We start from the raw sequence: 14,124 nt of genomic DNA, 5'->3' as shown, positions 1-14,124 counted from the left end.
AGAAAAGGGCTTCTCTGGGCATAGATAAAAGAATTTTTGCAGATTCAAAGGGGCATACTAGCTGCTTTCCAACTTCAAGTCCCTCTTTCTGAATCATTTCAGCAGTGCCACCCCCACTTTCCCTTAATGAGCAGAGTCAGCCAAAATGAATGAATACGCCTCTTGCTCCAGGGTGCACTTTTTCCACCTGGTGAAGAAGCTAGCTGAGAAATTGAAAGACTTTTTTTAAAAAATAAAGGAAAATACATACACACAAATGAACATGCTTATGTATATCTTCTTTAGCATCCTGCTAAGCAGACACTTTTGATCTAGACATCACTCGCAGCACCAATCCTTGGGTCATCATTTCCAGCTACTGCTGTTCATTCTGCATTGAAATGTATGCCACATTCTTCTTTTGCTCCTGGAAGTTTTGATCTTCTGCATTGCAGGGAGAACTGAAACATAATAGAGCAGGTCTGAGTTGTTTGCTTTGCCAGCTAAATTTGCTTTCTTTGATGGATATTCCCATTAGCAATAACAAATAGGGATGCCATGAAACTGTTCCTCTGGAGGATTGCAGAACAGTTTGCATCTGCATGATGCCCCCATCTCCCATCACACCATGACATATGTGTGTGTGTGTGTGTGTATCCATCCCATGGGTAAGGAGAGCTATAGATTTAGATGGCCTGCTCTGCCTTGAAAGTCACAATCTTCTAATGGAACATCATATGGATGTGCACTGCTCCAGTACTTTGGGAAGGAACAGCGCCAATAAAAAAATATAGAGCATGATTCAGGCAATCATTGATACAGGTAACAGTAAATAAAACATAGTGCATGATCCAGGCAATCATGGATAGAGCATGTATCATGTCCTGTGATTGCAGCAGCAGCATGCGAAAGTGAAGCTGTTGCAGTATTCTGGGCATAAGGATACCAAGAGAAACTAGTCTGTTGGTTCTTAAGCCTTCAAGCCCAGTCCCAGTACTTATGTATTTGGCTCCAGTAGTGGTGACTATAGGGATTGTACTACCGAAGGTCCCCTTGCACTCGACTACCACCCCTGCATCCACTCCATGTGCAAATATCCTCCCTCCTTAAATCCCAGCAAAAGTACAAATCCAAAGCAAGGCTGATCATTCAAAAAAAGAATTTTATTGATAAAAGGAAATAGAAGCATACATACTCTCCACACTCTTCAGCAGGCAAAATAAACTTCATACTCACAAACACTAAAAGACAACAAGGATCCTTGGGCCATCTCTCCTTCCCTGACCATACAACACACATCTTTGCGTTTCAGAATAGACTAACAGCCCTGACCTAACCCCAGGTTCCCACTTAAATACTGCCCCCCATTTCCAGTAAACTCCTGCCCCACTAATTAACTATTAATTTCATGCTAATCTTTCTACATTGATTGGGTCTTACTCCCTTTAGAACATACTCCTCTTCTGAGAAGGATCTGCCCATCTTCGGATTGTTTATCCGAAACCACACCAACCTTCCCCTTTTTGTGGTGAATCCTGTGGTTTTTACATTCTCTGATTTCTCCTTTTCAAGTGAGGGCTTTTTCTGACCATACTGTCAATCATTGCTGTCCCCAAGCCTTATCTGATGCTGTATCTATTCTCTTATTATGATTATCTATAATTATGCCTATATAAACCTTATATCAATGATTTTATCTAAACTATACCTTATATTTTCTTTAGTTTTGGTATTTTATAGCCCCTCTCATTCATTTCAGCTTGCTAGGGACAGCAACAGGACAATCTCCAATGGTACAGAGACAGTTAATATTTCTCTTCTGTTGACTTCCGGGAAGGGTGACTTCGCTTGTGCCTGCTTTTGGGACGGGCTCCCGCCTCAAAAGAAGCTTATTCAGATATAAATCAGTCAGAACATTTTTTTTTGACTGATGAAATTTCTCCCGGGCAGGGAGAAACGTAGAGATCAACCTCAAAAGCCTGTTTTTGTTGGGAGGACTGGATTTCATTAATTTATGAGATAAGGTCCAGCCAACAATGCCGGACGGACTTCCGAACAAGCTCTATCTGTTTAAGCGATACGTTTATCTTTTCTTTAAAGAGAGAACGGACTAACAGGCAAGCACCCTTCTTTCTATTATTTTTTTTACTTGGTTTAAATTGTTGCAGCAAAAGGAGATTTGTCAGATTGATCGGCTTTGGACAACTTCTGGGTGAGCTATAACTCTTCTCTGTTATTCACGAAATTAACAGCTTATCTCTGTTTCTGTCGCAAAAAGCTGTCCTGGAAGTGCATTCTAAAGATATAAACAGAAGAGGGATTTCTATTCCTGATTTCTATTCCGAGGAATATTATATTGTCTGGGATTATTCTCTTTTTGGTCTATTTTATTTTGACGAATCTGCTTCTTCACGACGCCACTAACTGTTTTGATGCTGGGAACTAAATTTGTTTTGCATTCTTGAACACAGAGAGATAAGGCAGGCTGCTCTGTTTATACTGTGATGTCATCAAGCCTGGAATATTAACCCAATTGTTGCTGAAATAAGAAGTGGTTCTTCTTTATTTTTGTTTTGCTTTGTTTTCGTGGTTTTAAAAATGGCAATCAAGAAAGTGGCTGAGAATCTGGAAGTAACTATGTTTCAGAAAATAATGGATGAGATTGAGATAACGAAACAAACCCTGCGACAGGGTAGTAAGGAGCTGAAAATTGAACTGAGCAAAATGACGCAGGAGCTTAAAGAAATAGGGGATCCTGTGAGAGAGGAGAATGAGATCAGAGATGAGAAAAGAAAAAATAAAGGGAAGATACAAGCCCTGGAGATTGGAACAAATGTGGAATTGGAAAAAGATCTGGAGTTTATGGATTTTAGAAATAAAATCTACTGTTTGGAATTTAACGTTATCTCTGAAGAAATTAATGAAGATATTAGAGATAAAGTTATCAATGGCTTGGATAATCTTTTGGACTGGAATGACGTGATGGAGTTTGATATAGAGAAAATCTATGGAATTAACTGCAGCCATGTGACAATGGAAAAACTCTCAAGAGATGAGCCAGTGCATTTTGTAAAAAAGAAGAACAGAGATATGACTTTACAACAATATTTCAGCAACTTATTCAGAATGGATGGCAAGAAAATATTTGGGATAGAGGAAATTCCCATCAGACTCTTATTATATGACTATGGCTACGACAGCAAGATTATTATGGAATACTGATAATGGAAGATTGGACACTGAAATTACTGGACTTAACAGGACTATTGAAGATGGAAGATGGAACTAATAGGGATAATGGAATAATGGCTATTGAAATTATTGAACCTAACAGATTTTGATGAGATGAATTAATCGAAATGTTTATTTGGACTATGGTTATGACAATAAGATTATTATAATTATTAACGAGATGGATTAATCGACATGTTTATTTGGAGAAAAATTGATAGATATATTTCTTAAAGAATTGAAACCTCTCTTTGACTTTTTGTGGAAAGAATAAAGTAATGTTTATGAGATTTGATGATTAATTAAGATAACTACTGGAGGAAAGTGATTTTATAATATGACTTAAGAGACAGGATTGTTATATATTGTAGACCTATAACTGATTTGATCTGTGACAAATGGGAAGTCAATATTTTATTTTATTTTTGTTTAATTATTTTTGTTTTGTTTTGTTTTTTGTCTTTGAATGTTTTATGATTTTGTTTTGTATGTTTTATGAAAATTTGAATAAAAATTATTGTAAAAAAAAATATTTCTCTTCTGTTGGTCTTTATTAAATGTTCCATGATCCCCACAATCTCTTTTAATTACCTGAGGTCTCTTTCTTATGCTTTATTTACAAGTACCCACAATCACTGATCTCCCCTCTAAAATATTTAAACTAAAATCTTGTATCACCCAGCTCCTTTATCATTAACATGGAATAGATCACACTTATAACTATCAAGATCACACTTAAACTTCTAATATATCTCAAGCTCTTCACCCTCCTGGAGACCCTTCTTGAATGTATTATATGAAAACTTAGAAACCTTTATATTTCATATTGTACACCATTGACACCAATAGATGGGAGTAAAGCTCACATTAGCCTTGATCTTAAGAACCCATTTATGACACATACTTCAGACAATCAGTGTTAGTTCCCTGTTCTTGTGGTTGTACCATGCTGTATTAGTTTCCTGTTCCTGTGGTGAACACAGGATGCCATGTGGTTTTGTGCAGAGCTTGGAAAAGTTACTTTTTTGAACTACAACTCCCATCAGCCCAATCCACAGTCCATGTTGGCTGGGGCTGATGAGAGCTGTAGTTCAAAAAAGTATCTTTTCCAAGCTCTGGTTTTGTGACCATTTTTCCTCAACTATGGCACTCTCTTACAAATCTTACTAACGGGTGAGTTTTACTAACTCTCTCATGTCAAACCAGAGTTCCCCAAAGACCCTTGCTATGGACCCCTAAAGTTTCCAATCTTCTAGACTCCAACAAAGCCACCATTGCAGTAACTGCTGCCAGTCATATCCATGATCACTTAGGTCATACATAACATGGTCAGCATGAGTGCACACCTAGAGAAGCTGTCTTGTGAAAACTCACTTTAAAATATTGCTAAATAACTTCAGATGTGCATTAATGGTCTGTGTCTTTTTTTCATTTGCTCACGAGGAAGTCTGTTCCATCCAATTTCTGCATTTAATGTGTGGATCCTCCCCCTCCCCCCCCAAAAAAACCAGCAGAAAGCATGATTCCCAGTACAGGACTTCAAATGCCCCTGAGAGTGATATGATGTGATGGCATGTCATGCCACCCGGGAACAGGTGAAAAAATGACTGCTGCCATGGACCCATCAAGAAGCCATTCCACCACCACCCATGTAATGTTCCTGGGTGACTTTGCAGACATCCCAATGTTTCTCTCAGGGTTTTGATAAAAGAGAGCTAGAATACCAATTATTCAATCCCTTTCTTTTTCAAATATGGCAACATGTTCTCTGTTTGCTAATGATACCTTGTTGTTCAACTTAATAAGTCCTAGAACAGGTTCATTTTGTTTTATAAATGAACAGGCAGAGAAGAAACGGTTCAGAAGAAAGATAAAAATGGCCTGTCGCTCATTTTGGATCTCTCTTTAGTAAACTGAGTCCTCTAGTTGTGACTAATCAGTCAATCAATCAATGTACTTTGAATGCTTCCCTTTCCTTTCACTCAATACAAATACTGAAATTCATTTTCTTCTTTTTGGGGTGGTGGTGGTGGGGAAAGACTTATATACAATTAGTCTGATTAAGCACAATTTTCCACTCAATCTTATTAATGTCTTGCTGGAGTATCTGAGTACAGAAGTTAAAAAAGAAGATTGTGACTTTATTTTGGTTTTACTAACTGGGGAAAACATTGGTGTCCAGTAAATGGCATAGATCTCTTAGCAATAAAATAGCAGTTGTGAAACATCTGAAGAAGGCTGAGATAGCAAAGGTAATGGAGAGCATGCATATGAGATATAGTAAAGAACGTAGAGGGAGAGCTTGTCTCCCTTTTATTGATGTTATGAAATTAAGATCTAAGTAAATTCCTGTTCTTAAAAGCAGCAGGCATGATGGTAAATCTATATTTGGACTATACCACTTCAGAGACAAATTAAACATCACAGTGGAACATCATGTCAAATTCCTAGAAATCAAGGTAGTCTTTATATTATAAAGACCAGCATGAGCAGAAAAAGGGCCTTTTCATCCTTTTCCATGCCCACCTCTAAAAATGGCCTCCATCTGGGCATTTTCTCCAAGATTCAGTCTCACTGTGGCTGGGAGAATATGGTTTCAGAGATGAAAGCTTAGGTGGAAAAAGGCATTGGCACATTACGTCTTGATTTATTTACTAGAAAGATTTATAGCCTATCCTTCATCAATGTTGATACCAGGGCAGGACACAAGATATATTAGATTTATACACTACAAGCTCATCAAAAATAAGTACAAATAAACACAGATGGAGCCATCTAGCCTATACTGTGCTGTGCTTTAAATCCTCAATTACACACACCCACATATCCTAGGGATTTGGTGATCACCCAGTTCTAACATATGGGTTTGCCACCATCATGGCTAGTTTAATCCCCCCCGACTATTTGGACATGCTGCTCACATGTAAAGGCTACATGCAAACAGGGTGCATGGGTGCAAGTGTGGTAAGCTCTGCCCCCCCCCAGTCACTATGCATATTGCTCTCCATGAGTTGGGTGGCAAAGGTCTGGCAGAAAGGTTTTTGCAAGGTTATAAATCATTTGAGGACTTCCATGGGTAGTGGAGTATCCCCACTTTGAGCTGGGGAGGAGGGTCATGGTGCTGGATGTGCCCTGGGATCATGTGGCTGGACTAGCCCAACTCCTGAGATCTGTGTATTGAGAGCAGACATCTGAACAGGATGCTCTTGGTGATCATGTGTGGGGTCTCCACTTCTGACATTCATGCTCAATGTGTGAATGTCGATGGCAGGGACTAGGTTGACCATGAAACACTAAAGACAGAGCCAAGGCTCTTCTCCCAAATCATTTTATGATACCCTTTCAGAAAGGGGGCTTATGTTATGGGAAGAGGGTTATGTTATGGAAGTGGCTTGTGTTATAAGAAGTTTTGTGAAAGGCGGAGCATGCCATTGTGCTCTTGAATTTTGACAAGATGGGGCTGCTGTGAGTTGGAAGTTCCCTGATCTGAGAACTGTGTAGATGGAGCATTCTAGATCCTGCATAGTCACTGGTAACCAAAATAGCATCAGTGACAAGGAATGCCTATGTCCAGCTTTGGTTGGTGCACTAATTATGACTTTCTGGGATGTGGATTGGATTACTGTAATGCAATACTCTACATGAGGCTAACCTTGAAGATGATTCAGAGTCTGCAACTAGTAGAGTGCAGCTGCCAGAATGTTAACTGGTACAGCGAGTTGGAAACATATACTACTGGTCCTAAGGAATCTGCACTGTTGCCTATACAACACTGAGCCCAATTCAAGGTTTTGATGTTGACATATAAACTACTAAATGATGTGGGCCCCAAATATCTGAAGGAATGCCTCTCCCTATATTTCATCTTCAATATTTTAAGATGAACATGGGAGGTCCTTCTCATTGTTTTATCATCAGAACATAAGAAGAGCCTGCTGTGTCAGACCAAAGACCCATGTAGTCCAGCATTCTGTTCTTACATTGGCCAGCCAGATGCCTATGGGGAGCCTGCTTGCTAGACATGAGTGCAACAGCACTCTCCCCACTTCACAGCAACTGGTATTCAGAGGTATACTACCTCCAACAGTGGAGGTAGAATACAGGCATCATGACTAGAAGCCACTGATAGCCTTATTCTCCATGAATTTGTCAATATAAAATACATGCTGCTGTGGTGCAGGATAGACCCTTTTTAGTGGTGGCACCCCATCTCTGGAATGACCTCACTTCTAAGGAGCATGTGACCTTGTTCTTCTTTCAACAGTAGCTGAAGATGCACCTTTACACAGGCTTTTGGTAGGGATTGAGTAAATATGCCCACCACTGTTGATTTTATCACTTGCTGTTCGTCTGCATTTTGTTATTTTGCTATTGTTTTAGCCTGTTTTTGTTCTTAAGAACACTTGTGACACATTTGCTCACATTGTTTTAACTAGAGAGTGTGCATCCAGAACTCAACTACTAAAGAGTAACTTTTGGAGAGTATCATTCTTAATGGCCTTGAGATAATCTTATGTTTCCTAAGCGTTAGGCTGCCAGTGTTGCATCAGTCTTTTTGTATTTGCATCCAGGGAATTGTTTGGATCAGTCATTGTTGAGAGTGAAGGAGTGTGTGTGTTTGTGTGTATACATGCATGCATGTGTAGTTGAATATGTGCAGATATAGGTACGAGTGTCCTAGCAGGTGTGGAATTTGTGTGGATACTGAGTGAGTTGAATCCTATTCTATAGATGCCCATTTTTTATCTGTTTTATTGTTTTCTATGCTGCTGTTTTATACTTTGTATGGAATGATTTTATTGTTGTTTTCTGTGTAGCCCACCCTGGAACCATTTTGATGAAGGGTGAGCTTATAAATGGAACATAAACGAATAATTAAATAAATAATGAGAGCACCACTGGCCTGGAGTTAGAAGTGGCACAGTCCAGACACAAGTTTAACAGATGTATAATAGTGTCGTCATTGTTTTAAAAAGTGCAACCTAAGTAATGTGTATCATTAAAGATGCACATATGTGCACATGCATGCAAAAGTTTAAATAGAGAAATTGTGAGATTATTCTTATTTTAAGTTGTATTTGGTTTGGCATGGATGAAGCATTATTGCTATCTTGCAGAAGTAAAGGAAACATGCAGATTTTCACCTCTCTTCCCACCCCACCCCTGTGAGTTGACAGATGGCTGCACTTATTTTTAATAATCTTTTTTTTTTTTTACTATGATTGTCTGTATTGTATAGCTTCTGGCAAAGCACAGGGACGAGTCAGCAATCGTGTCTATGCATTTCAAAATGAGCTGTCTGTAAAGGGAAAATGCATTTCTCCATCTAATGATGACACCAAGTAGAATAATGAAGCCTATGCATTGTCATTGTATTTCATCATAATCTGGCATGTGACGCTCAACCAAATCAGCATCATCATTACAAACCTGCCCCCATCCCATTCTGTCCCTGGCTTCATTGGCTGATACAATATTTCAATTATTTAAAGAAATTCCAACAACCGTCCCGTTTAAGATCAGTTCATCTGGTTGCAGTTCCAAATGCAAAGTAAGAAATTTGAATTCTCATGATGTTGCTTATTCTTACTGCAGTGCCACAGAAAAATCTCCTGTGTGTGGGGAGCCAGCATAAGGATGGTGAAGGGGGATAATAGAAGGCCCTCATCTCCCACTTTTCAACCTATCCTGACAGCTACTTATGTAAGCAACAAACAGGCATGGATCAACTCCTGTAGCAATACAGTAAGGATCAGGTGATTCCTAAGGCAATAGAAGAGCAGGACAATGTGGGGCATCTTTGCTGGTCCCAGGAACTGGGGGGGGGGCTGGGCAGAGCTTAGGAGGTCACGTGGGCAGAATCTAGGAGGTCACTGTGAGGTTCCCACCCTCTTCCCTTGCAAAACAGTGGACAGTTAAGCAGTACAGTGGTACAAATGGTTAGCACCTACTAGAAATGTGTCTTACCTTGGTTCAGAACAGAATAGGTGTCTGCTGTCACACTTGCTTCTCTGCAGTCACATTTCTGGAACTCCAGTTACAGAGAAAGCACTTGAAGAAATCTAAGCAGTTCCAGACTCAAATCTTCAATCTTGCACCACTTTGCAACTGAAATCTGCTGCAGAGTCTGTATATTGAATACACAGTAAGCAAAGCTACTTGCATTGTCCATTGATGGCCATGTACCACCATCATGGCATTTTGTAGCTGGAATGCAGCTGAGGAGTCTAGTTCTATTAGATCTATCAGCTCCAATAGGTTACGTTTTCCAGTCAATAGGGGAAAATATATCTGGCATTCAACAGACTATGTTGTGCATCATTTTATGCAGTTTTAAATCCAAGAACTCTGATGGCTCTGTAGTTAAAATTAAGCAAAGAATCGGGTAATTTTAAATGAGTGTGTGGGTAGCAATCCAGCCCCCATGCACACACTGCCAATATTAATATCAATATTTTAAAGGGAATATTGATATTTTGAAAAGAAATATAAATAAAAATGTCAACATTAATATCAATATTTTAGGTACAGATTTTTTTAAAAAAGAATGTTTCTAAAAATATCAGTGGAAAATCACTACATAAAAATCTGATCTGCACCAATAGCGAATTAATGGAAAATTTGGTACCAGATTTGTGACCTACAATAGTAAAAGAGTTCAACATCTATTATGAGGTTGCAGCACAATCCAAACCACTCCAAGGAAGTGGGGTTAGGATTGCAGTTTAGGCTGTAATCCTAATCCCACTTACCTGGGAGCAATCCCTCCCCCCACTGAATCCAATAGAATTTGCCTCTGAATCATATGATTGTTCTGTTAGTCATTATGCTCTTCCACCACATCTAGCCTCCCATTTTAAAGGGAATCCTATAGGCTGCCAAGCTTCTATTATCTAGGGCTGCAACTGGGTTAACCAGTTGATTCCCAATGCATCCTAACAAGGTAGAGGTTTAATCTTATGTACACTTACTTGGAAACTAGTTCCATTAATGTTGCATTCATTAAGGTTTACACTGATCATAATCATAACCACCACCACGTGCGTTCTGGCATAAATTTATGTGGACTGGAGTGAGCTTGCTTATTTATTTATTTATTTGACTATTTAGTTTGTACACCACTTCATACTTCAAAAGAAGCCTCTTCTAAGCAGTTTACAGTATTTTAAAAAATCAAACAAAATTACACATTTAAAACAATCCAAAACATTTTTTTAAAAACTTAAACATTAACTTCTTAACATTAACATTAAACATCATAAAAACCAAACTACGTATTTAAGACAATACAAAGCATTAAAAAATATCTTAAACAATATAACCTAAAATAACTAACATAATAAATCACAATAACTACTAACAGATTAAAACATGAATATATGACAAAGACAAACAACCCCACCTCACCCCCAAACATATGGGTTTGTGTGTACAGGTAGCCAGAGCTTGGAAAAGTTACTTTTTTGAACTACAACTCCCATCAGCCCTATCCAGTGGCCATGCTGGTTGGGGCTGATGGGACTTGTAGTTCAAAAAAGTAACTTTTCCAAGCTCTGCAGGTAGCCTACTCAGAAGTAATCCTTGTGATGTTCAGTAGGGATAACTTCCAGGAAGTAGGGTTAGAAATGCAATTGAGGCTGTAATTCTAACCCCATTTACCTGGGAGCAATCCCTTCCCCCTTGAATTAATTAGAAATTGCTTCTGAATAGGCATAGGATTATGCTGCTAGTCATTATATGCTCTTCCAACACTTCTAACTCCTGCTTTAAAGGGAACCCTGTAGGTTGCAAGATTCTATTATCAAGGTCTGCAACTGGGTAAACTAGGCTGCATCTGTGTTGGAATTGCTTTTTAATATATTTATTTCTTCTTTCCTCTTCTCCCAGGCATTTTAGCATGTGTTTTTAAATTGCTTTTTAAAAATGTGTTTTTAAATTTGTATATTTGTTTTTAATGTTTTTAATCGTTGTAAACTGCCCAGAGAGCTTTGGCTATGGGGTGGTATACAAATGCAATAAATAAATAAATAAAATATTTTTAAATCTTTTAAAATATGTTTTTAAAGCTTTTTAAAAAGTGTTTTGAAAGATGTTTTGTTTTAATACGTTTTTAATGGTTATTGTGTTTTAATATATTTTGAACTCTGTTTTTATGATGTTTTAAAGTGTTTTTAGTGCTTTTGTTTGCCACCCTGGGCTCCTGCTGGGAGAAAGGGCGGGACATAAATAAATAAACAAACCAGTTAATGATGGACTGGTGTGGATTTATCCCATAATAACTGCATACCCCTTCACATGTCTACTCAGGGGTAAGCTTGCTCCCTGATGAGCATGTAGGATTACAGCCTAACTTAGTTTGTCTTAAGCAGCACACAGGACTGCTTTAAACAATGCAATAAAAACAGGAGAAACACAGCAGTGTGACAATTGGCATGAACTCACAGTCTTTTATTTTTTGAAAAAGCAAACTTTAAAAGTGGCCAGTATGAAAACCCCTGGAACTACCCATCTGAACCCATTTGTCAGGGTTAATTCCCTTTATAGGGGCTACCATGTCACCAAATTTCATGTCCCTGTGTGAAAAAACAAAACTGTTATGTCCGTCTTAATTTTAAAACTTTTTAAACTTTAAAGGGGGGCAGCATGAAAAACCCTTGAGTTATCTACCTGCAACTTGTCAGGCTTAATTCCCTACATAGTAGCTACTATGTCTCCAAAATACCTGTCCCTATGTAAAAAAGAAACAAAATTATGGCTGTTTCGGTTTTCCAATATACGTTGATGGAAGTTCTGGAGATTCGTAATATCTGGATTGGGATCTGGATCTGGTCAGATCAGGTCTGAATCTGGCCAGATCAGATTGGGCCTGGTGTGTATTTGAGCCACAAATTGCATCGGGGGGTACATGCACAACCCTAGTTTTCTCCTCCCACCCCACCTACCAAGAGAAAGTTGCTTGGCTTTTTAATTGTTTCCCTCCCTGGAGACAGGGAGGGAAACCTGCTGGTAGGGGCCACTACATTGTTGCATGGAAATCAAGTCTCTGCTCTTCCTAGCACAGTGATTATTACTACTTGCAGCTGCTTCTTGTCAGCATAGGTCATGGCTGGCCTGATGCCTTCGTTTCAGTTGGCAGTCTCTCATTGTTCTGCAAACGGTAGCTAATGAGATGCCACTACTGCTATCCAACAACTAATTACATAAATTCCAGGCTCTAAGTGGAATTTTATATCAACGAAAACTCCTTCAAGGAGTGGCTCAAACTCTTCTTCATCAGAAACCAGAGATCTAGCTTGTGTGTGCGACTGTATAACCTTTCACTAAAGCTTCTGAGTTGTTTCCTGTACGTTATGTGGACATTGATGGAAGATCCTCAAGAAGGCAAGGGGAGCTGCTAGAGCTGCCCCAAACTGAATCACCCCTTGCAACCACCACATAAACCTGTCTGGACCCCAATTACCTGGGTGAATAGGCCCTTATTTGGCTTGTTTAAAATTAACCGGGCACTCACACATTTCCTTAGTCTTTTACAGAGCTTGGAAAAGTTATTTTTAAACTACAACTCCCATCAGCCCCAGCCAGTATGGCCACTGGATTGGGCTGATGGGAGTTGTAGTTCAAAAAAAGTAACTTTTCCAAGCTCTGGTCTTTTAGGCCCAAATCCCATGGGAGGCTCCTCTGCTGGGCAAAGTAGGGCATAGCTCTCCCAAGATTCTGAGCCCCCTCCAAAAAAGCCAGAGTTTTTGAAAAGAATATGTATTATACAGCCACGAAAGTGGCTGTATACTATACCCAGCGTGGATTTTTCACATTCCACAACGTTAAATTGAAAATACCCCCATGCCATTCTGATGCTTCCCATAAGCTCATTTCAAAACAAAACCTTACAAAACCTATAGTCCTGAACTCAGAAACGCTTGCTTAACAACACCATCAATTTTCATGGCGATGCACAAAACAGTCAGAGATAATCGAGAGTTCAAAGTATAAAAAGAGAGAAAAAAACCCCAGAGCCCTTTTGGACTTTTTTCTCTCAGAGTTATCATAATCTGTTGAAATTCATTAAAAATCAGCCATTTTCACAGAGTACGTGTAATCCTAATGCTCAGAGGCACTTGTTACCAAATTCTGGCAAGCTACACAGCAAGTGGATTGGACTGTGAAAGACCAACCCAAATTGTGTTTGCATTTTGACAAATTTGTAGGGCAGTACAATATCTCAAAGAGGAGGTCAGGTCTCCTGCTCCTCTGGTGCATTCACTATAGCTGCCTAATTTCCCTGCTTTTTAAAGTTTGATAGAAATATATGTGGGCTATAGGTATGTTCTTAAACTGCAAGGGTTTTTTTTGCCGATTAATGAATTAAAATATTAGGGTCTGTTAAACATAAAAGACAGGAAAAGGAAGATTTTTCTTGTAGCCAGCCATAGACAAGTCTGGTCCAGATTTGGGAGACACATCTAAAATCTAGGAGCCAGGGCCAACATAAATGTATGCAAATGAATAGATATGGTTCTTGATGTTCCAAAAGGTTTACTTCTGAGTAAGTCTGCACAGGATTGCAATGTATGCTTTTCTTCTCAATTCCCTCCACCTTCATCTCTGATCTCTCTGTCTAGCAGTTTGATCCCCCTTAAAATTACCTCATCCTTGTTTAACTTTACAGGGCCACTTTACCCCATCATCATCATCATCATCATCATCATCATTATTATTAAAACCCACTGAGCTAATCTCCATGAAATATGTTATTTCCTCACTATTCATACATGCACACATACATAAAAAAGCCATTCCCATTTTTCTCTAACTTCTCCCCCCTAGACTTGGCAAAAGGCAGCTTTGGACACATTTTGAAACTTGAGAGACTGTCATAGACAACAATACAAAATGGCTGCCATGGTGGTGGTGGGA

At 38.9% G+C, this 14,124-nt stretch overlaps 1 long non-coding RNA gene across 1 annotated transcript; it reads right to left on the bottom strand.

Moving 5' to 3' along the window:
• Positions 1–269: 269 nt before the first annotated feature.
• Positions 270–10,680, bottom strand: LOC133384483 (uncharacterized). Its single transcript, XR_009762580.1, has 3 exons — positions 10,613–10,680; positions 9,178–9,337; positions 270–440 (listed from the first exon to the last, which is right to left on the bottom strand). It is a non-coding gene; the product is annotated as an uncharacterized LOC133384483 (long non-coding RNA).
• Positions 10,681–14,124: the final 3,444 nt, after the last annotated feature.

Source organism: Rhineura floridana, chromosome 4, assembly GCF_030035675.1.
Source record: "Rhineura floridana isolate rRhiFlo1 chromosome 4, rRhiFlo1.hap2, whole genome shotgun sequence".
In the NCBI taxonomy this organism is placed as follows: Eukaryota; Metazoa; Chordata; class Lepidosauria; order Squamata; family Rhineuridae; genus Rhineura; species Rhineura floridana.
This window is presented reverse-complemented; position numbering and strand designations above follow the sequence as displayed.